Source organism: Leuciscus leuciscus (genome assembly GCF_965113295.1).
Source record: "Leuciscus leuciscus genome assembly, chromosome: 1".
NCBI classification, from domain to species: Eukaryota; Metazoa; Chordata; class Actinopteri; order Cypriniformes; family Leuciscidae; genus Leuciscus; species Leuciscus leuciscus.
Window position 1 is genome coordinate 17,819,957 of NC_138725.1, and position 22,498 is coordinate 17,842,454.

The 22,498-nt window shown below is 42.6% G+C and overlaps 1 protein-coding gene across 1 annotated transcript in view; it reads right to left on the reverse strand.

Moving 5' to 3' along the window:
- Positions 1–22,498, reverse strand: part of LOC309498167 (uncharacterized protein) — a 924,641-nt gene that overhangs the window by 359,620 nt on the left and 542,523 nt on the right. The gene's annotated exons all lie outside the window — the stretch shown is intronic.

Here is a 22,498-nt window from a genome sequence, read left to right on the forward strand (position 1 = left end):
GTGAATTTGATCATGATTAGGGCCCTCTCAAGTAAAGTCATGACAAAATAATGCATTAACAAATCATTTAATACAATATGATTAAACATGCACTAGGAGAGTGATTGTATTACTTTACACCACCAGTACAACAAAACAAAACAACAGATAAAGGTTATTTGTAATTCTTTTACTCACAGCGCATTCACTGTGTGCTCATACTATGATCTCAATATCAATATTGTTAAAAGCGCTATATAAATGAAGGTGACTTGACTTGACAATATGAGCTCATCCCAGATAGAAATGTTGTTGTTCTATGAATGTTTTGAGAGCATTATGTTGTTCTTGTAATGTTCCCTTTCGAAAGGGAACTCTACACTACGTCAGAATGACGCTATGGGGAACGCCTCAGGCGTGACAGGTGTCTGAAATCAAATATCATCTCACAGCAATCATGCTGACCGGCGACAGCCCGTGAATCATTAGCGTGAATGATTAACGTGCAACCTGCAAGTATAAAAGGGGCGCTTTGCAAACATGACAACATCTTTTCGTCTTCAGGGACTGTTTTTGTCTGTAATTAAAAACGTCTACACCAGCAAGGAAATGAAACGCACGTCCAAGGCAAGTCCTAAGAAATTCGTCAAATGTGTTGACCCGTGCCCAAGATATTTGTCGCCGGGTGACACTCACGAGATGTAAGTGTACTGTCTGGGTGAAGAGCACGCACGGGATGCTCTCGAGGGAGCATCCTGTGCAAACTGTGAGTGTTTTCCTATGAGAACGCTCCGCTCTCGTCTGGCTCTCTTCTCGAGGGGAGAGAGTTCAGCATCTGGTCCTCGCGGATCGGATCACGCGCTTCATGGGGCTCCCAGATGGAGCTCGCTGACAGTCTCGAGAGGGTTGTTCACCTCTCGGACGAGTCATCGGCTGACGAGAGTGAGCTGCAGGTGGATGACGGAGAAGATTCTCCTACTGATACTGCAGCGAGTGCTCTTCAGGCTGGGCAAGAGATGGCTGAGGAGGATGAATCAGATCCTCAACCTCGTCAGCCATCCTGCCCCATGTACGCTGAGTTGGTGGAAGTTATGCAGCGCGCCACTGACAAGCTTCAGTTGCCATGGCGGCGCGCTCAGGGAGAGATCGCTCGCGGCCGGTTAGACGATCGATTTCTCCCTGAACATAGACCACCAGCTCAACGGAGCCTCCCATTCCTTCCGGATCTTCATTCTGAGATCGAGAGGGCATGGGAGAAACCATACTCGGCCCGTATTCATCGACATCAGCGGGGTAATTTCGCTGATGTTGAGGGGATCGGGGAGCATGGTTATGTGTCGATGCCGCCCATTGACGAGACGTTTGCTAACTATCTCGTATCTGGGCGGGCGTCGACACTAAAAGCTCCGACTCTGCCATCCAAGCCTCTTAAAGTCACGGCTCGCCTGAATGGCAGAGCGTACATGGCAGCAGGTCAGGCTGGTGCTGCCCTTCACACCATGGCAGTGCTCCAAGCCTACCAAGCTGATCTGCTGCGGGATCTCGACCAGGGGACGGGGCTGTCCCCTGAGGCGGTCGCTGAGTTGCGCCGGACCACAGATTTGTCTCTCCGGGCCACTAAACAGACTGCTGCCGCGATCGGCCGGTCGATGGCGGCGATGGTGGCCACGGAGAGGCATCTGTGGCTCAACTTGGCTGATATCGGGGAGAAGGAAAAGGCCCTTCTCCTTGATTCACCAGTTTCGCCCACTAAACTTTTCGGCACCTCCGTTGAGGCGGTGGTTGGAAAGTTTAGGGAGGCGAAGGCGCGCTCAGCCGCATTTAAAACTTGTATACCGCTGAGATCCGGGCCCCGGCCCAGGCAGGCGGGAGGACCTGGTCCGTCTTGGTCCGAGGACCATAGACAGGGCCAGAGGTCTAGTGTTGCCTCTCGTGCGCCCCCTCCAGGGAGGAGTAGGACGCAGAGAAGGCGAGCCTCCCGCAAGAAGAGGGACTTAAGGGAGGTCATTCAGCGCAAGCGGAGCAGCGCTCAGCGGAAGTAAGGGTATGACCTCCCTGGAGGGCTTTTTCTACCGGCCCTCTCCCTCTTCTTTATTCCCCAGGCGTTTGCGTTACACCAGTCCTGGGGTTGGGCCTATGATGAGAACTATGTTCTGATGGCCCGCCGTAGCAACTGGTTGATGTGAGTGCCTCTTTTAGGCATGTAAAAGTGGTGGACCCCAGGTTCGTTGAGACCTTTCTGGTGAAGTCTTCACTCCGCACGCCGCAGGTGAACTTTTTGGGTTTTTGGAGAATTTGTGTGTATAACTAACACTTATTTGTATCTCTCTACATAAGCCTTGTTCCCTGTATAGACCTAGGGGTCATTCTTAGAATAAAAAGGTAAAGTATAGAGCTTCAGGGCCCTGAAGCCTCCCCAGTTGGTGGCTGGAACGATCTAACGAGAAGCTCAAGGAAAATTGGCTTCCGTTTTGAGTATGTGATGGCCTTCCTGTCATAACATTTTTTATGCGTGGTGGGCCACCGCTCATTTCTTTTTAGCCGCAGGGCTGTTAGCCACCCTGGGGTAGAGTAGTTGGTCTTCCTAAAAAAAAAAAAAAAAAAGAACTTTTTTGCTTTAGGTTTAGACTGACGCTGACGCTTCAGATAGATCTTATGTCTTACCTATTGGCTTGTGACATTGGTATCCTGAGTACTTCGCTCCCCTGAGCTCTGTAAGGTGTCAGTAGGTGAGTGTTTTACAGCCTCTCAATCAAGTAGGCTGTGGCTCCTCCGAGCTCTCAGGTAGATCCATGCTTGTAGGTCGGCCCTAACCCGGGCCGCCTCTGTAGCTGGCCTAGGCTAGGTTTGGGATGTTGGAGGCGTTCTGCTAAGTATAGCTGCCACATTCATTATGTGTTAGGCTTCCTCCCCTAGATTTCAGCCTCCTCCCTTAAATGGGAGTTGTTGGCCAAGGCCCGCCCCTTTCACTGCATTCAGGGGTGGTAGAGTAATGCAGGGTGGTAGTTGAGGTATGATCCTTCAGGCAGGGTTAGGCTGTCTTTCGCTCTGCGATGTGATAGTTTGCCAGACCCTGCCGAACAGAGCTACTTGGATTAGGCCTCTAGAGCTGGCTCCACTCAGCCCGTTGAGCTGAGCCACTCGAACGAGGGGTGAAGGTTGGTTGGCTTGCAAGCAAGCCCCGCTTCCCCAGGCTGGGCACAGGACAAATCCCTGTTACCCTTTGGAGCCACTTGCAGGCCCGCTCCCTGTCTAACATTTCAGGGGCATATGGTGTTACTCCCCCACTAAACGCGGGGTAGTTTTGAGTAATCCATTCTCAGCTCTGTATTATCTACCTCACACCACGATGGCTCCGGTTGAGCAGGCAGTTCTAACTACATTTCATTCCGGTATTTGAACTCCGCTCCCTTGAAGCCAGGGCATTGCCATGAGCTGACGCCCATGCATTTAGTAGGTAGGCCCTTGAAATGGGGCCTCCACTAGGCAGAGTGGCGTATGTTGTACTCCCCTGCTATGAGGGTTTTGCTTTGTGCTGAGTACACTGCCTTTGGCGATGTGGTTAGGTACCAGGATGCTGTAAGCGCTGTAGTGACAGTTTTTCTGCCTTGAAGGCTGCACAGTTAGGTAGTAGGCCCCAGCAGGCCTCCTTGACCGGGTAGCCCCTAAGATAGGGCTCCTAGGCCAGCTCACCTTCGTTGGTTGGCCCTGGTAGTTCGGGCAGAAGACTCACTACCGAGTAGTAGGTCTTAACAGGCCTCCTCGGAGGTGGGTCACAACATTGTGGAGCATACACTAGGTCAAAACTTTAGGAAAGTTTTTTATTAGTATGGTTCCAGCAGTGTTCATTAAAGTAGCAGAAAGACTCGCTATCAGCTAGTAGGCTCGACCGGGCCTCCCTGTTAGGCGAGTCCCCAGCAGCAGTACACATCCAGCTGATTAGACCGTTTCAGGAAGTAGGCCTCTTCAGGCCTCCCTGAAGATGGGCTCCCACATTTTTTTGTGGGGATCAGGTAGTAGGCTTTACTAGGCCTCCCTGAGGGCTGAATCCCTCATACTGTGGTACTAAGTGGCCCTGAGGTTGAACTATCAGGTAGTAGGCCTCATAAGGCCTCCCTGAAGGCAAAGCCCCATAGACAGTCAACTGGACTGCCAGTCTGGCCCACTGTCAGCTGTGGTTTTCAGGTAGTAGGCCTCTCCAGGCCTCCCTGAAAGTAAGCTCCTTCATGTCATGGTTCTCTGGTAGTGGGCCTCACCAGGCTTCCCTGGAGTTGAGTTCCATCATACTTTGAGTTTCCACTTAATGTGGTTTTTCTTGAGCTCCCACATTCTGTGGTTATCAGATAGTAGGCTTCACCAGGCCTCTCTGAAGGAGAGCTCCCACATACTGTGGTTGTCAGGTAGTAGGCCTCTCCAGGCCTCTCTGAAAGTGAGCTTCCACGTTCTGTGGTTATCAGATAGTAGGCTTCACCAAGCCTCTCTGAAGGTGAGCTCCCACATACTGTGGTTGTCAGGTAGTAGGCCTCTCCAGGCCTCTCTGTAAGTGAACTCCCATGCACTGTGGTTATCAGGTAGTAGGCCTCACTAGGCCTCCCTTAAGTTGAGCTCCCACGTTTTGTGGTTGTCATGTAGCAGGCCTCTCTAGGCCTCTTTGTAAGTGAACTCCCATGCACTGTGGTTATCAGGTAGTAGGCCTCACTAGGCCTCCCTTAAGTTGAGCTCCCACGTTTTGTGGTTGTCATGTAGCAGGCCTCTCTAGGCCTCTTTGTAAGTGAACTCCCATGCACTGTGGTTATCAGGTAGTAGGCCTCACTAGGCCTCCCTGAAGTCGAGCTCCCACATACTGTGGTTGTCATGTAGTAGGCCTTACCAGGCCTCCCTGGAGGGTTAGCTCCCACTTACTGTGCGTTTCCACTTAGCATGGTCTTTAAGGTAGTAGGCCTCTTCAGGCCTCCCTGAAAGTGAGCTCTCACGTTTTGTGGTTATCAGATAGTAGGCTTCACCAGGCCTCTCTGAAGGTGAGCTCCCACATACTGTGGTTGTCAGGTAGTAGGCCTCCCCAGGCCTCTCTGAAATTGAGCTCCCACGTTCTGTGGTTATCAGATAGTAGGCTTCACCAGGCCTCTCTGAAAGTGAGCTCCCACATACTGTGGTTGTCAGGTAGTAAGGCCTCTCCAGGTCTCCCTGAGAGTAGTTTCACAGTGGTGCTGGGTTTTTGTAAGCTAGTGGCCGCTTACTTTCAGTTTAGCAGACCTTATCAGGCAGCTAGCGAAGGTGAGCTTGCGCCCTGGCTCGACTCAAGTTTTTATTCTCTGCTACGGGTTCCCTCCTGGAACCTCTTTTTCCTGCTACAGCCTGGTTGCCTACCAGGTAGATCTAATGCTCCTCCCCTCACTCAGTCAGTATGAGTATGTGGTCTCCTGAGTCTGGTCAGTCGGTCGTAGGCCTCTCTTGAGGTATCCCAGTTAGATCAGCCCTTAGGCCCTCACAGGCCTCCTCAGTGTTTTGAAACACAAACACTGAGTTGATCCGTGGATTGAGTAGAGAAACTCCCCTCGCTGGCAAGGGTTGTAAAGCACTATGCTGAGTCATACTCTCCAGGATATCCCGTCTCTGAGATCCGGTCCGAGTGGTTCACTGCCTGCTTCACAGTCCCTCGGGTTGGATGCCTTCCTAAAGGCAAGTGTCCAGAGGCTCTGTCTTCGGACAGACAGGAAGTGGCCAGACTGTAGTGTCTTATATAGTGACACCAGGTCAGGCCTGCCTGGTGGCGTTTCAGGCGGCACGTTCCCCGGAATAGTGACTGGCTGGGGTTCCTCAGGTTCCCTAGCCACATTCCCTAGAAGGGACCCCTTCTAAGAAGTTGAAGTTGTGGTCCTTGGCCCTTGAGCAGGCCCAGGTAGACCTTTCACTAAACTATGTTTATGGAGGTTTTCTGTGGTGTCATTTAGCTTGGGCTATGACCGTAGGGAGTGCTGTCACTGACAGCTCAGTGTGACCTGGGGGTGAGTGGTACTAGCGTTCATTTGAATTGCCGGTTCTGACAGTTGTCACTGCCTTTTGGCAGGCACTCCCCTTAGCATGGTGGCGTTGGTATATCGTTCCCCATAGCGTCATTCTGACGTAGTGTAGAGTTCCCTTTTGAAAGGGAACGTCTCAGGTTACGACTGTAACCTATGTTCCCTGAGAACAGGGAACGAGACACTACGTCTTCCTGCCATGCCTCGGGGCCTGCCTGCAACAGTCCCTTCAGACGATAGGATGTTGTCATGTTTGCAAAGCGCCCCTTTTATACTTGCAGGTTGCACGTTAATCATTCACGCTAATGATTCACGGGCTGTCGCCGGTCAACATGATTGCTGTGAGATGATATTTGATTTCAGACACCTGTCACGCCTGATGCGTTCCCCGTAGCGTCATTCTGACGTAGTGTCTCGTTCCCTGTTCTCAGGGAACATAGGTTACAGTCGTAACCTGAGACGTTTTCTGTAGATCATTTTATTTTTGTTACCAGAATGTTCTCCTAAAAGGAAGGATAACACTCTCTAAACATTCTTATACAGTTTTAGCGGGAAGTTTCCCAGCAGGGACAGGACTGAACCATGTTTTCCTCATATATCTCTAGTTTCCTGTTTACACTCAGTGCATTTGGGGTCAATATGACCAAAATAAATAAATAATAATAATTATAGAGTGATTGTATTTTTTAATTTTTTTTTTTACATTTTTAATAATACACATAATATATATATATATATATATATATATATATATATATATATATATATATATATATTTAAATGTTTTTGGTTTACTTCTCATCTATACATTAATGCTATGTTTTGGGAGATTTGATGTACTTTTGTACCTATTTACTGCAAAATACCTCAGCTACACCATTAGCATGCATATGAAATATTACCTTTTTATAAAAAAAATAATAATAACAAAAATAATAATAAAAAAACCACATTAATGATGATATTAAATCTGAGTTGTTTCTGGATATTGATCTAGGTGTGAGATGCATAATTCTTCATCTGCTGGTTAGAAGTTTTTTTGCAGATAATATAGTTTTGCCAAAAAGTGTAATTACCATACACTTCCAGCAGAGGCGCCATAGAGATCCATTCATGTTTTTGGGATGTGACTGACTGCTCTTATAACAGCTTTTGTTATGAATATATATATTTAAACATTTTAAAATACATTAAATCAGTATTTTGTTGTTATTTGAGGTCTTTTGAAGTGTCTTGTTTTTGCATAATGCCACATAAATGTGCAGTAATGACACTAAAAGAAAAGACTTGAATGCAGTTACATATTTATTTCAATAATCCAAATGTATAAAATTATTAACTTTAGAATAAGAAACACATTTTAGTACATAAAAGTAAAAAGTAAAAGTACACCCCCGTGTGTGTGTGTGTGTGTGTGTGTGTGTGTGTGTGTGTGTGTGTGTGTGTGTGTGTGTGTGTGTGTGTGTGTGTGTGTGTGTGTGTGATCATGTTCATTTCACATTGCCTTTTTGCTCTAGTACCAGGCCTTCATTTATGTGTGAGAATATTTAGATTTATGCTGGAGTTATAGATTTTATTTGCCAATTTCTATAAAAATGCTCTCTATTGCAGTCACACCTGTGTGTGTGTGTGTGTGTGTGTGTGTGTGTGTGTGTGTGTGTGTGTGTGTGTGTGTGTGTGTGTGTGTGTGTGTGTGTGTGTGAGAGAGAGTGTTCGTCATTTGTGCTCTAGTACGTATGAACATTTTCAGATTTATTCTGGGTTTATTGTTTGTTTGTTTTTAGCTAAAGAAAAGTCGACTGGGTCATATTGACCCCAAAACACTCAGTTTCACTCAGTGAAACACTCAGTTTCAGTCAATCTCATGTTAATCTTGAGTACCTACAGTATAGAGTAGTATTGCATCCTTCATATCTCCAAAAAGTCTTTAGTTTTATTATATTTATAAAAGAAAGATAGGCTGTACCGAGTCTTTCCGGAAAAAAACGAGCGGCTGGAGGCGTGCCGTGTGTGTGGAGCTAAGAATCAGACTGGTGCATAGAATATACACACTAGATGTCGCCTTGTCTATGGCAGTTCATTGGAACGAATGTCTTTAAGGCGACATCTAGTGTATATATCTATGCACCAGTCTGCGCACACGTCAGATGGAGGCGTGCCGTGTGTGTGGAGCTAAGAATCAGACTGGTGCATAGAATATACACACTAGATGTCGCCTTGTCTATGGCAGTTCATTGGAACGAATGTCTTTAAGGCGACATCTAGTGTATATATCTATGCACCAGTCTGCGCACACGTCAGATCAGATCACTTGGACATGGCTGTGTATAAGAGGTAAAAACGATATAAATACTGTTCGTTTTCTCACACAAACCGCTCGTTTTGTGTCTTAGGCCATCAATGTGTACTTACGATGGGGAATTGTTTAATTTGGACTCTGTGCATGCTCTTTGAGACAGTGACCATAGACCTGCATTATATGACTGACAGACAAAAACGGTTTGACCTAAAAATATCAAAATTGAAACTACTGCGGAAAAAAAGACACCTACATCTTGGATGCCCTTGAGGTAAGCTAAAACATACCAAAAAATTATTTCAAAGTGAACTATCCCTTTAAAGATTTGTTCAAAATAAACGAATAGTTCATGACCGATCCATCACTAGAACACATTCTCTCTTACTGTTCTTGCCATAACACACAGTTCCAGGAGCCAGAGAAAAACTAACATTAAAACATCAAGAGTCAAACTGACCAACTAAAACAAACACTGAGGGCCGTGTACTTTTTGATAATTTCATTTCCTGTTTGGAAAGGAATAACGAGAAATGAAAACCTGCTCGTTTATTCGTTTTTTAGTTTAGTTTAAAAAACGAAAAATTAGATTTTGGCTCGATTTTTCCTTTTTCGTTTGTGATTTACAAATCGGTTTATGGGTTCGATATTTCATTTGCACACGTGGGCGCCGATGAAACGCCCCTTTCATTTGATTGGTCAAACCGCTCCGCCTTCAGTAAGCTACGAGCTTTTCTTTCTGTCATGCAGAATAAGAGTCAGTACGAGTGCGGCACTGACAAATGCACTTTAATAAAATAATGTCTGAAACCACCACTCACTGTTAACTACACACAATATTTGAAGCAGAAATATGTTGCTGGTCACGTAATTCGTGCTGCTGCGACTTGCAAGAGACCCCAATAATGTGAGCCACAGTATTAGCCTATGACAATTAGCCTATTATTTTAGCATGATTTCCCATTGATTAATACAGTGCGAATAGTTCCGTCTCTTTGGATAAAAGGGAAGTGGAAATAAAAATCAATAATAGGCTGAACTTTACCATGATACAGTAACTGTATACGGTCCGTAACATTTAGGCTACCACTCTCGCCTTTTATTTACAAAACTCCAAAAGGCAGGTAGGCGTGTGTGACATATGTAGGCTATAAATAATTTAGAAAATTTTATAGAAACAACATTTATATTTATAAATGTAAGCATGTGTAGCCTACTCAGTTCACATAAAAAAATAAAAAAATAAAAAGAGACAGAAAAGAGAGAAGCTAGAATCAGTGATCGTACATTAATACTGACACAATTACCAGGTTTGGGATTAATTAAAATCATGTCGGTTGAAGAGCAGGGCATTTAAAATGTTATTAGTTTTATTATAAAACTAATACAATTTTATTACATACTGAATTGGTCGATGTTTCTCTGAGTTTTCTTTATTATGTTGGCTTAAAGGGATACTTCACCTCTGGAAAGATGAATGTATATTTAAAATAGGTCATTTATGTAGAAGAAATGTGAAGACATTTTTTAATTTGGAGCTTTCTAGACTGAGAAAAGCCAGAAAATGTATTTTTGGCTTATGTGGATGAAAGACAACAACTCCCAGAATGCACTTGCTTCGCTGCCCTAGGAGGCCACGCCTACCGGTAAGAGAGCGCAGTTGAAAACAACAAGGTTAGGCTACCAGTGAGTCTCCGTGACGAGTCTGCCTGGGATTTCGGGATCGCCCAAAATGTCTGGGATTCGGCTTTTGCGTTCTACAGTCGCCATTCATCCTGTTTACTGTGGCGAGCAGGACGAGGCTGAGGGGCGCGGGGGAACGGCGCGAGGCCAGTGGCGTCATTACTGAGACGCGCCGGTCTCGCATCTCTCACGGAGGAGCGGGAATATTCTTAGCAATGTTAAAACGCACATCAACCGATCACTTGTTTAGCGTTCATGTAAACACTACATTCAGATTCACCGATCAGAATGAATTCAGTTAGATTGAAACAAGAGGTGTGCATGAAAACAATGAATGGCGACTGCAGAAAGCAAAAGCCGAATCCCGGACATTTTGAACGATCTCGCCCGCCGGACAAGTCCGGGAAAAGGAGGATGGTAACCCCTACTACTCAGCTTTCTCCTACTATTCAGCTTTCTCCACAGAACAAGAGCCTGCTAGCTTAGCTTCCAAAGAAAGACGGCTGACACTGTGTGTACATTCTGTGAGTGAGATCCCACCTCCTATGGGCGGGTTGAACACATGCGGGACAGCCCCTACTACTGGCTGTAGTCTTTAGCCTCTGGCCAGAAAATCCTCCGATGACGCAAAATGACGATTTTTGCGTCATCGGAGGATTTTTTCCAGACAAAAAATACATAAATCTCTCCTCTCAGGGGGATATAAGGGTGGAAAGCACGGTAATTCGAAAATACTACAGGTTTTCTACTAATACAAAGCTTAATGCTAAATCCTGAAGTATCCCTTTAAGAAAGCCAGTATATATTTAAACATTATAATTATTATTATTTTTAATTATTATTATTATTATTATTATGAGAAATTGACTCCGCCTAGAACTTTAATGCTTCACCAAATTCAGCTCAGACCTTCAGACTGGTCTGACTCGCTTATATCTTTTCTAACTGGTCAGACCGTACTACTTAATGCTGTCCACTAGAGGGGGCGACAGGATAATAAGCATTTTCTACTCTTTCCCTGTTTGCATCAGTTTAAATGACAAATAAATGCATGAATTTCATTCATAAATAGGCCATATCTGTGTATACTCTCTAGTTTATTTTAAGATATTGTTATTCACACTGATTTTTGCAATTTAATGTTTGTCCATCTGGAACTTTTATTTGTCATGAGCTCTAGCCTATATTTTAAGATGTAGCCTACTAGAAAAAAAAAAAATGATTCAACAACACAAACTCAGTTTTTTTGGCAAATTTGTTTTCCTTTCAAGTAAGCTATAGCCTACAAGTTATCCTGCTTTTTGCCATGGCTTGCCATACTGCCCAGAATAAACAATATTTTCTCCACACAAGATGTTTAAAAACCCTGCATGTAGTTTTTGTGAAGACAAGCGCATATCTTTCAAAGGTTCCAGTTCTGTTTAGGCTATTGTAGTTTGCTATCTATCTATCTATCTATCTATCTATCTATCTATCTATCTATCTATCTATCTATCTATCTATCTATCTATCTGTCTGTCTATCTATATATCTATCTGACTGACTGACTGACTGAGCTTTCTTTGTGAAAAATAGCAGACCACCTTTTTTAAACTGTTATTTAGAACGGTGGTCTGCTTTATTACACAAAGTAAGCCCATTTGTGCGGTCATTGGCGTTAAACGAGAAGGACATTCTGAATATGAGCCTACTGTAAAATTAGCTGGCTTAAAAATGTGGATTGATCAGTGCAGAGTTATTCCAGACGCCTCCCGGTGCTATTCGTATTGGAATTGTGTAATCACAGATTATGAACAGATGTTTTCAGAGGTGGACAAAGTAGGCTACACAACTTCCTTACTTGAGTGAAAGTACAGATACTACTGGTCAAATATTTCTCTGTTACAAGTAAAAGTTGTAAAGACCGATTTTTACTTAAAAGTACAGAATACTTGTTTTTAAAAGTACTTAAGTATCAAAAGTAAATGTCAATGCATTGTTTTATTATTGTTGCATTGTTGTGTGTAATACTTACAGTACCTTATGCCTCTGAATCTATGCCTGCCTGCCTACCCTCATATCAATATCAAATTTATTTCTAGAACAAAGTTCCAGGATTGAATGTGAGATTGAATAAGTGCACTCAATAACCTCCACAATGGTTTCGGACACCCAAATGGCTGTTCCCTCAAATAGTGCCCTATTTAAAGTTTTTTGGCTTTTAGTATGACTATGTTTGCCTTACTGTTATCTATAAGCTAGTGTGCACCAAAACAATGACAAAATTTGCATTTAGAAGACCAAACCCAACACTGAAAATGAATATCAGGTTGATGTCAGAATCCAATGCCAGATTGACATTAATCTCCAACATTGGACAGACGTTGTATTGCGGTTGAAAACAAGGATATATTCCCATTGGGTTGTTGGGTTTTCATGTTTAATAGGAACTTTAGACATAATGATTTTTATACTGTACAAACTGTGTGATCCCTTAACTCTAATGTAACAGTTATGGGTAGGTCATCTACGGACATCTAATGTTATGGACATATTATCATGGTACAGTTCAGCCTATTATTGATTTTTATTTCCACTTCCCTTTTATCCAAAGAGACGGAACTATTTTCACTGTATTAATCAATGGGAAATCATGCTAAAATAATCTGTCATAGGCTAATACTGTGGCTCACATTATTGGGGTCTCTTGCAAGTCGCAGCAGCACGAATTACGTGACCAGCAACATATTTCTGCTTCAAATATTGTGTGTAGTTAACAGTGAGTGGTGGTTTCAGATATTATTTTATTAAAGTGCATTTGTCAGTGCCGCACTCGTACTGACTCTTATTCTGCCTGACAGAAAGAAAAGCTCGTAGCATACTGAAGGCGGAGCGGTTTGACCAATCAGATGAAAGGGGCGTTTCATCGGCGCCCACGTGTGCAAATGAAATATCGAACCCATAAACCGACTTGTTGTAAACCATAAACGAAAAATGAAAAATCGAGCCAAAATCTCATTTTTCGTTTTTTTAACTAAACTGAAAAACAAATAAATGAGCAGGTTTTCATTTCTCGTTATTCCATTCCAAACAGGAAATGAAATGATCAAAAAGTACACGGACCCACTGATCACCATAATGGTGACATTAAACCAAACTATTATTAATAAATCATCAACATCTAAACCTCTGTTAATCTCAATAAGCACTTTGTACATATATGACAGAAGTAAATCTGTTTAGTAATAAGTGAAGCTGGTAATGCTGTTTGTGGAGTTGTTTAATGAAGTTTCCAATATTTGACATTAGAGCGATGTTGGAGTCCATGTCCAATAACATTTATATCTGGGATGAGCTCATATTGTGATCATATTATAACACAACAAGTATTCAGCCCAGTTAAGTTGTTTTGTGACTTTTCCAGAAGTCAGAGAACGGAGGTGCAGTCAGGGTACTTCTTATTCCTTCTTAAAGAGGCAGTTTGTTAATGAAAGCATTAACTATCAATCATGTACTAACATGTAGTTAAGGCTGCCGTTATTCATGCGTGAATCCATAATGACTCCATCGTAGTTCAGGATAACTCTTCAGTGGTTCATGATTAGTTCATGCTTTCAATTATCATTAGTTCATGTTGAATTAAGTATTAATCCAGGTTTTAGTACATGATTATTCATATTCCCTTATTGTAAAGTGTTACCCCTTTTTTCCTCACTTAATGCAAACAACACACTCTCCAGAATAAACTATTAGTCTTTATCAGAGAGCTGTTCAAATCACTGACACACTCTTGTGGAACTGAAATAATCTTGACTGTTTTTCTACCCCCTCTTTCCACCACAAGGACCATTTTGAGTTCCCAAAGACACAGATAGTGATCAAGGCCTGTAGGCCAAAATGTGTGTATTTTGGGGGTCGATGAATTGTCACACCTTTAGTAAGGTGGGGGAAGGTCGAATGATCTGATTGGTCAGTTTAAACATCTCACAGTTGGGTTAAAGTCACATGGTCAGGAAAGGATAAAAGAAGATTGTAACTGTTGCTCTGTCTTTTTTTATGCTCTGGCTCTTTTTCTTTACATTCTCTTTTATCTCTCTCTCTCTCTCTCTCTCTCTCTCTCTCTCTCTCTCTGGAAACATTTACATGCTGGCTAAGATTAATAGTATACATTATCATCATCTCATACATCTATTTTGTAACTATTTTAAGTATAACTATAACCATATTTTGTCATTAAACCTCAATTACAAATAATGTTCTAAATAGTTTTGATTTGGTATTGACTTTGAAGTGCTACATATTGCAATACAATATCGTCACTCTCTATAGCAACGCTCTCCCACATATTAATCTATTGTAACTGCGCTTATTTCCGTCGTTGGTATAAGTAGCACTGGGTGGAATAGACAAGAAATGTACAGTTTTCTACCATCTTGCTGACAACTTTTCTTTAGTCATTCGGCAGTCTTGCAGCTTGAACCTCTGCAGGAAATCCACCCTTACACTCTTAATATGAAGATCATTCTTCATCATCAGATGTTTGAGTGACACTATGTCCAGTATCAGGAATAATACAGTATGATCTGTGTGTATCAATACACAACTCTGAGATCACAACGTGAATGTGTGCAAGAATAAACTGAGCATGTTCAAATAAACTCTTTCCAGACTAATTCCACTAAATGTCTTTAGAGAAAATACAGATTTCTTTACCTGTGAGAAGTGAAGAGAGAATGATCAGTCCCAGCAGACACAGATCACACTTATCAGCCATTTTGTGTTTCTGTCAGTCTTTCTCTTTCTCTTCATTATATATAGTTACAGCTCTTCCTTTAAACATCGTCAGCTCCTCCTCTGGTTGGTAACTTCCTCTGATCTCATCAGTGTTTAGTCCTGACTCTATGATACAGCTGAAGAAGCGATCAGAAAGATCTCTGGTGTAAAACTGTGTTGACTTTGAAAAGCTCTGGATCAGAAAGTGAGCTGAACTGTACAGTGGCGTCCAGAAACCAACCAAGTCCATAAAGAAGTATTATGTTTGACACTAAACAAAAGTGCTTTAAAATGAACAGTTCCACACAAATCAATACAAACATATATTTATCCTCTCATTAGCTATGTGTCCATCACCCTGTTTTTATGCATATTTTGAAGAATTCTGATATTCATCAGAAGCGATTGATGGAAACGTAACATTTCTAAACTTTACCTTTGGATGGAAACCCAGCTATTGTAGCTACTGATTATTTGTCAGAGAAAACAATTTCAACATTATGAAAAATAGTTATTTTTAAGTGACCCAATACAGTGTCCTCAAAGTAATTTTTATGTGTCAATTTTTTTTATGTACACTTTTTTTCCCCATCACATCACTAACACATTGTGTTGCTATATGTGTGTGTGTACCATGACGCTTTTATTAAGCTACTAAGTTTGTGCTTGTGAAACCACAAATTCACAACCTCCAGAAGTGTTGCACTGACAGATGCGTCAAGATCACACTTCATCTATATATACACAGCAAAAACTCCAGTGTTAAATTAACTCTCCTGGGAACTTATCTTTGACCACACTCAAAAGTGTTAAAATAAGGGTACATAAAAAGTCAAGGCTCAAAAGCCCAACTAAAGCAAATAGGGGTGGGAATCTCTAGGCACCTCACGATTCGATTCGATTACAATTCAGAGGGTAACGATTATCAATGCATCTTTTTTTGTGTGTGTGACTACTTGGCACTTTTAAAGCAAAGTATTTATGATGACCCATAAAGAATTTACTTCCTATATTAATTTTATTAATAAAATAAATGGAAGTGATTTGGCAAGTCAACTGTTAGGTTACATTTGCCAGCATATGTCCCAACATTGCAAAGAACCAACAGGAAAATAAATGTGTGCCTGTACTAGCAGCAAACTTGTATACAAACTTCAGCATATTCTGAATCTATAGCATTTAATAATATACTTCTAACCAACATCCTCTTGTTATTTACAATGAGCAATATAATCCTTCAGACAAAAAAGAAAAACAAAAACATTTTGCTGTAGCAAAATCACAAACAGTTCTCGTGATCACCACTAATATCGGCTGAGGGGCCACGTATAAAGGGCATGCAGTAACAGAGGTCTGGGAGCTCTCTGACTGCATTGGCATTCATTGCCTCGAGTTGCTTACAGTTTCCTTGCTTCGAGACGCCGCTGCTCAGCGAGCATGTAGGCAAGGCAAGGCAAGGCAAGTTTATTTATATAGCACATTTCATACACAATGGCAATTCAAAGTGCTTTACATAGAAGAAATTAAAATAATGAAAGGAAATAAGAATAATTAAAACAGTTTAGAAAAATAAAATAAAATACAGTACTTTTAAAAGAAATAAGAATAATTAAAACAGTTAGAAAAATAGTGTAAAATACAGTACAGTACAAACAGTCGGACGAACAGCGGCACAGTGCTCATTCAGTAAATGCACAGCTAAACAGAAGTGTTTTGAGTCTGGATTTGAATGTGACCACTGTAGGAGCATCTCTGATCTCTTCTGGAAGCTGGTTCCAGCTGTGGCTGGCATAATAGCTAAAAGCAGACTCGCCATGTTTAGAGTGAACCCTTGGTATTTCTAGCTGATATGATCCTAATGATCTGAGTGATCTGTTGGGTTTATATTCAGTGAGCATATCTGCAATGTATTGAGGTCCTAGGCCATTGAATGATTTATATACCAGTAATAATACTTTAAAATCAATCCTAAATCTAACTGGGAGCCAGTGTAAAGACCTGAGGACTGGTGTGATATGTTCATATTTTCTGGTTCTGCTCAGAATCCTAGCGGCAGCGTTCTGTATGAGCTGCAACTGTCTTATGGTCTTTTTGGGAAGGCCAGTGAGGAGTCCATTACAATAATCCACCCTGCTGGTGATGAAAGCATGCACAAGTTTCTCTAAGTCTTGTCTGGAAACAAAGCATCTAATTCTTGCAATATTTTTCAGATGATAGTATGCTGATTTAGTTATTGCTTTGACATGACTACTGAAACTAAGGTCTGACTCTAGTGTCACACCAAGATTCCTGACTTGATGTTTAGTTGTTTGACCCCTAGAGTGAAGGTATGCGTTCACTTTGAGAACTTCATCTTTGTTTCCAAACGCAATAACTTCAGTTTTGTCTTTGTTTAATTGAAGAAAGTTTTGGCACATCCAACTGTTGACTTCGTCAATGCATCGGCACAGGGAGTCAATGGGGCTGTAATCGTTAGGCGATAGGGCTAAGTACATCTGTGTGTCGTCTGCATAGCTGTGGTAAGCAATTTGGTTATTTCTCATTATTTGGCTCATTGGGAGCATATACAGGTTGATATGTATTGATATGTACTGTTCTGACAACATTGCGACCGTCGAGCTGCGCTCCCCTCGCATGTTGCAACTCACCCGCCACCTCCTCGGAGCCAGAAGCTTCTAAGGTCGCTTCATTCCACTTATTTCTGCTGGCTTGCTCAATCGTGCCGCTGACAAGCCACACGACAGCCTCTGGTTCAAATACAGTGGAGACTCTTTTTGGGACCAGTTCGGGGCCGCACAGCCACGTCTGTTGCCCCTCCGGACTCGTCCCTCTGCCAGTTGTTTCTTCTCCTGTCTGAGTGGATATCCCTCGACACAGAAAGCCTTCTTCCCCAGTGAGCCTTCTTGCACTACGGTGCTAAAATCAGGAAGAGATGGAGCAGGTCTTGCTAGTTGCCCCTTATTGGCCCAACCGACCTCTCCTCTCGACAGCCTTCCTGACTCCTTCCTCTGAGTACATTCTCAGGGATGGGGCACAACGGCACCCACGTCTAGACCTTGGAGAGTTCCAGGTCTGGTTCTAAAAAGAACGGGAAGCGGAGGTTCTGGTTACTACCTCACTAATTTGTATGCCGTAGAAACCATCACTTCTGTGAGAGCACCCTCTCAAAAAGAGGCTCGCTCCCCCTTAGAAGTGGAACTATTCATTGAATTGAGTCTTCTCTCCGTGAGGAGATCCCGAAGGTGTTCGATCACTTCAGTGCTTCCTTCCTTCTAATGGTTGGAGTGAGGTTGTCTCCTCTACCTCAAAATGTTGTAGCCTCTGTACTGACGCACATCATGATGCAGTGCTGTGGGGATTGAACCATCAACCTTCTGGTTTGTAGACAACCTACATGAACCACTGAGCCACTGCCACCCCATATGGTCATATTATGCATATTTTGAAGTATCACATCAGAAACGAATGATGGAAACGCAAAAAATACAGTGTTCTCAGAATAATTTTTATGTGTCTATTTATTTGTTATTTTTTTCATTTACACTTTTTTTTCCCATCACATCACTAACACATTGTGTTGCTAAATGTGTGTGTGCACAATGAAGCTTTTATTAGGCTACTAAGTTTGTGCTTGTGAAACCACAAATTCACAACCTCCAGAAGTGTTGCACTGACAGATGCGTCAAGATCACACTTCATCTATATATACACAGCAAAAAATCCAGTGTTAAATTAACTCTCCTGGGAATTTATTTGATATCTGTCACTGTTGTGTTCTGTTTAGTTTGTTTTCATTGGACTTGTCTGCCTGTCATGTCACATGTCACCTTCACCATCATTACCTATTAGTTTAGTTGTATCACCTGTGTCTAGTTAATTATCATCTGTTCCACCTGTGTTTCTGTCATTGTTCATCAGTGTTAGTATTTAAGTTCCTTCAGTTCAGTCAGTCTTTAGGCTTGTTTGAGATGAGCAAAATCTGCGCAGAATCGATCACCGGTGATCAGCGCGAGATGCATGCCGGTTAGAAATAGGCTTGTTTGAGATGCGCCTTGCCTCGCCTGAAATGTATGCGAGAGTAGGCGGCTGCAGTGAGAGGAGGAGTGAAAAAAGCGCAGGCAAGCCGGACAGTTCTCTCTTCACGCAGTGGATCTGACACCTGCGAGATCAAAGATGGATATCGCGGGATTCACGCTTGTGCACAGTGTTGCTAATAAACTGGATGTAATTCAAGTTCTGTTGCTTTTATATGAAAATACATAAAATAAACAAGACACCCAAAGTACTTGTTATTTAATTCCATTCCAAATACATGTTTATCAAATTTTTTTTTCTTTAATACAGACATATGTGTTTTTATTTATTTTCTTTTTTTATAAAAATTTAATTGCATAACCCAAAGAGATCGCACTGTCAGATAGTTTGGGAATATTCACACATAACATATACACATAAAACCTGATATTAGAGTTTTAAAATCAAACATTTTAAAAGAGAACAATACATCACAGTTGTTTAAACCAATGATCATTAAGCTGTGTCGTCAGCAAGTCGTTTCCCATCGTGTTTTTGCTCAGCGCAGTCGGTGGAGAGCCACTGCGCTCGACTGCAGAATCCGACACGTGCGCCTTGCGCTCGCGAGAGATTTTTGACATACGTCAGCATGACATCAGAGCCAGGCGGACCGCACTCGGACACATTTCTAACCGGCATGCATCTCGCGCTGATCACCGGTGATCGGATCTGCGCAGATTTTGCTCATCTCAAACAAGCCTAATGTGTCCGAGTGCGGTCCGCCTGGCTCTGATGTCATGCTGACGTATGTCAAAAAACTCTCGCGACCGCAAGCCGCACGTGTCGGATTCTGCAGTCGAGCGCAGTTGCTCTCCACCGACTGCGCTGATCAAAAGCATGATGGGAAACGACTTACTGACGACACAGCTTAATGATCATTGGTTTTAAACAACCGTGATGTATTGTTCTCTTTTAAAATGTTTGATTTTAAAACTCTGATATCATGTTTTATGTGTATATGTTATGTGTGAATATTCCCAAACTATCTGACAGTGCGATCTCTATGGGTTATGCAGTGTAATTTTTATTAAAAAATAATAATAATAAAAACACATGTCTGTATAAAAAAAAAAAAAGATTGATAAACATGTATTTGGAATGGAATTAAATAAGTAGGCTACTTATGGGTGTCTTGTTCATTATATTTATTTTCATATAAAAGCAACAGAACTTAAATTCCATCCAGTTTATTAGCAACACTGTGCACGAGCGTGAATCCCGTGAATCCTGCGATATCCATCTTTGATCTCGCAGGTGTCAGATCCACTGCGTGAAGAGAGAACTGTCCGGCTTGCCTGCTCTTTTTTCACTCCTCCTCTCACTGCAGCCGCCTACTCTCGCATACATTTCAGGCGAGGCAAGTCGCATCTCAAACATGCCTTTTGTCTGTTCTAAGTCTTAGTTTGCATGCGTGCGTGCGTGCGTGCGTGCGAGCTCCGCCGCCTAGCTGCATTTGCGGACCACTAGGGGCTAAGTGAGCCCATGCCAGCCTATGTCCCGCGTGTCTCACTCTCCTGCTGGAGCAAGCACAGTGCTTAAGGGTCTGCAACTGAAAAATATTTATCTCCCCTGTGGCTATCAGGGACAATATTTGAGCATATCACTCTCTAAAGAGCATCTTTAGCCAGTGGTTGTATTACAGCCTTGCGCCAATGTGCGTGTCACTTGCCAGGGCTGTGTCCACGCAAGCCCATTCATCAAGGATGAACACTCATGGCAAAGAGCAAGTCTCGCCTCTCTACGCTCGCGTTCTGCAGCTCAGCAGCGACCCAGGCCCCAAAGCAAAGCCGTAAGCCGCGCCTCCGCCCAGCCAAACACTACTTCTATGAACACCAGTCCCCGACCCAGCGTGGTGAGCTGCCGTCTGAACTAATTCAGCCCTTAGCCACCCGGGCCGAGGCTTGGAAAGCTATCTCCGGTGTGTCAAAATGGGTTCTGGACATGATGGCATGAGGTTACTCGCTCCAATTCACTCACAGACCACCCAGCTTTGCGGGTAAAGTCAATGCTTCAGTGAAGAGCAAAGTGGCTCACGTCCTCCGCACTGAAGTACTGAGCTTACTGGTGAAAATGCTGTCAGGCTTCTATGGCCGTTACTTCCTCATTCCCAAGAAGGATGGCGGCATCAGGCCAATCCCAGACCTCAGACATCTGAACTACACCCTCACGAAATGGCTGTTCAAGATGCTATCTTTGAAACGAATCCTCATGCTAGTATGCCCAGGGGCTTGTTTTTTCTCATTGGATCTGAAAGATGCATACTTTCATATCCAGATTGCCCCCTTCATAAACCGTTCTTGAGGTTTGCATTCGAAGGGGTTGCATACCAGTATACAGTCCTACCATTGGACTGTCTCTGGAACCACACACGTTTAAGAAGTGCAGTGTTTTTGCCCTGAGACACAAGGGAATGCACATCCTCAACTACCTCGATGACTGGCTCATTCTGGCCCAGTCAGAGGCAGAATTAAACTCTCTCAGATCTGTGCTCCTCAGCCATTTGGAATGCCTAGGATCAACGTAACCAAGAGCTCACTGCTCCCCAGTCAAAGAATCTCTTCTTGGGTGCAGTAAGACTTTGGCTAAAGGTTTGGCTGACACCCGAGCGCGCTCAGAACATTCAACGGCTTTTGACTTCGTTCAGAGTAGGGGCCTGTTGCCCTCTCAGAACCTTCAAAGGATGCTAGGCCTCATGGCCTCGACATCGACAGTCCGTCTGCTGGGTCTGCTGCATTGCGCCCCCTGCAGTTCTGGCTGAAACCCCAACATTCTAAAGTATTCCTGCTAGAAAAGTTGTTTCTCCATGATAAACCTGTGATATTACTTGCATACTAGTCATAATCTGAAGATATAGTACACATGCAAGATGAGGCTTTAGTGGTGACATGTTGATATACAACGTAAATTGCTACAGTCAGTCATGTTATGTGACATCAAATACACTTGTGGTATTACATTTTAACATTTATTCACAACACATTCCATGACTGTTCACAAACATCTCTATACCCTACAAACTAGGGTAAAAGCACAATAACACAAAGAATGAAATGGCAACTATATAATTATGTAGACAATACTTTTATTAGTTTAAATTAGTAAAAAGAAATTACATGTCACTGCTGCTAAGTTTTCGCTCATTTGAGAGTTTGTTGCAAGTCCAAATCAGGGAATGCTCATCTCAACTTTCCTGCATGGGAAAATAAATAGTAAAGCGTAGCTGAATGCCACTGCAAAGTATAATCGAGGAATCATTGGTAATGGGTCATTGAATTACTGAAAAATAAATGTTCAATATTTATACAGTTTAGAGAAATTTCTTTACTCCATAATTTTTTTTAAGGTTTATGTGGTTTTTGTCCCTAAAATGATTTTCTAAAATTGTACAATACTGGTTCCCAACTATTCCTAACCCTCACTGATATACAATTAGTTAAAACGATTATTTAATGCAATCTGCAATTTTGGGCCGAAATCTAGGCTGGGAAAAGTGAATCAGCAAGTGATTTTTCTTTGTGTGTGATAAAAGTCATGAATTTACAGAGCATGCTAAAATACCATGTAACAACTTCACAAAACAACAATCTCAAAATTACCATACCAGGGTTTTTCCTGGGTAAGAAATGGTCTTCGGTGGAGGCATAGGCGTAATTTGTGGGTGGGACGGGTGGGATATGTCCCCACTACTTTTTGC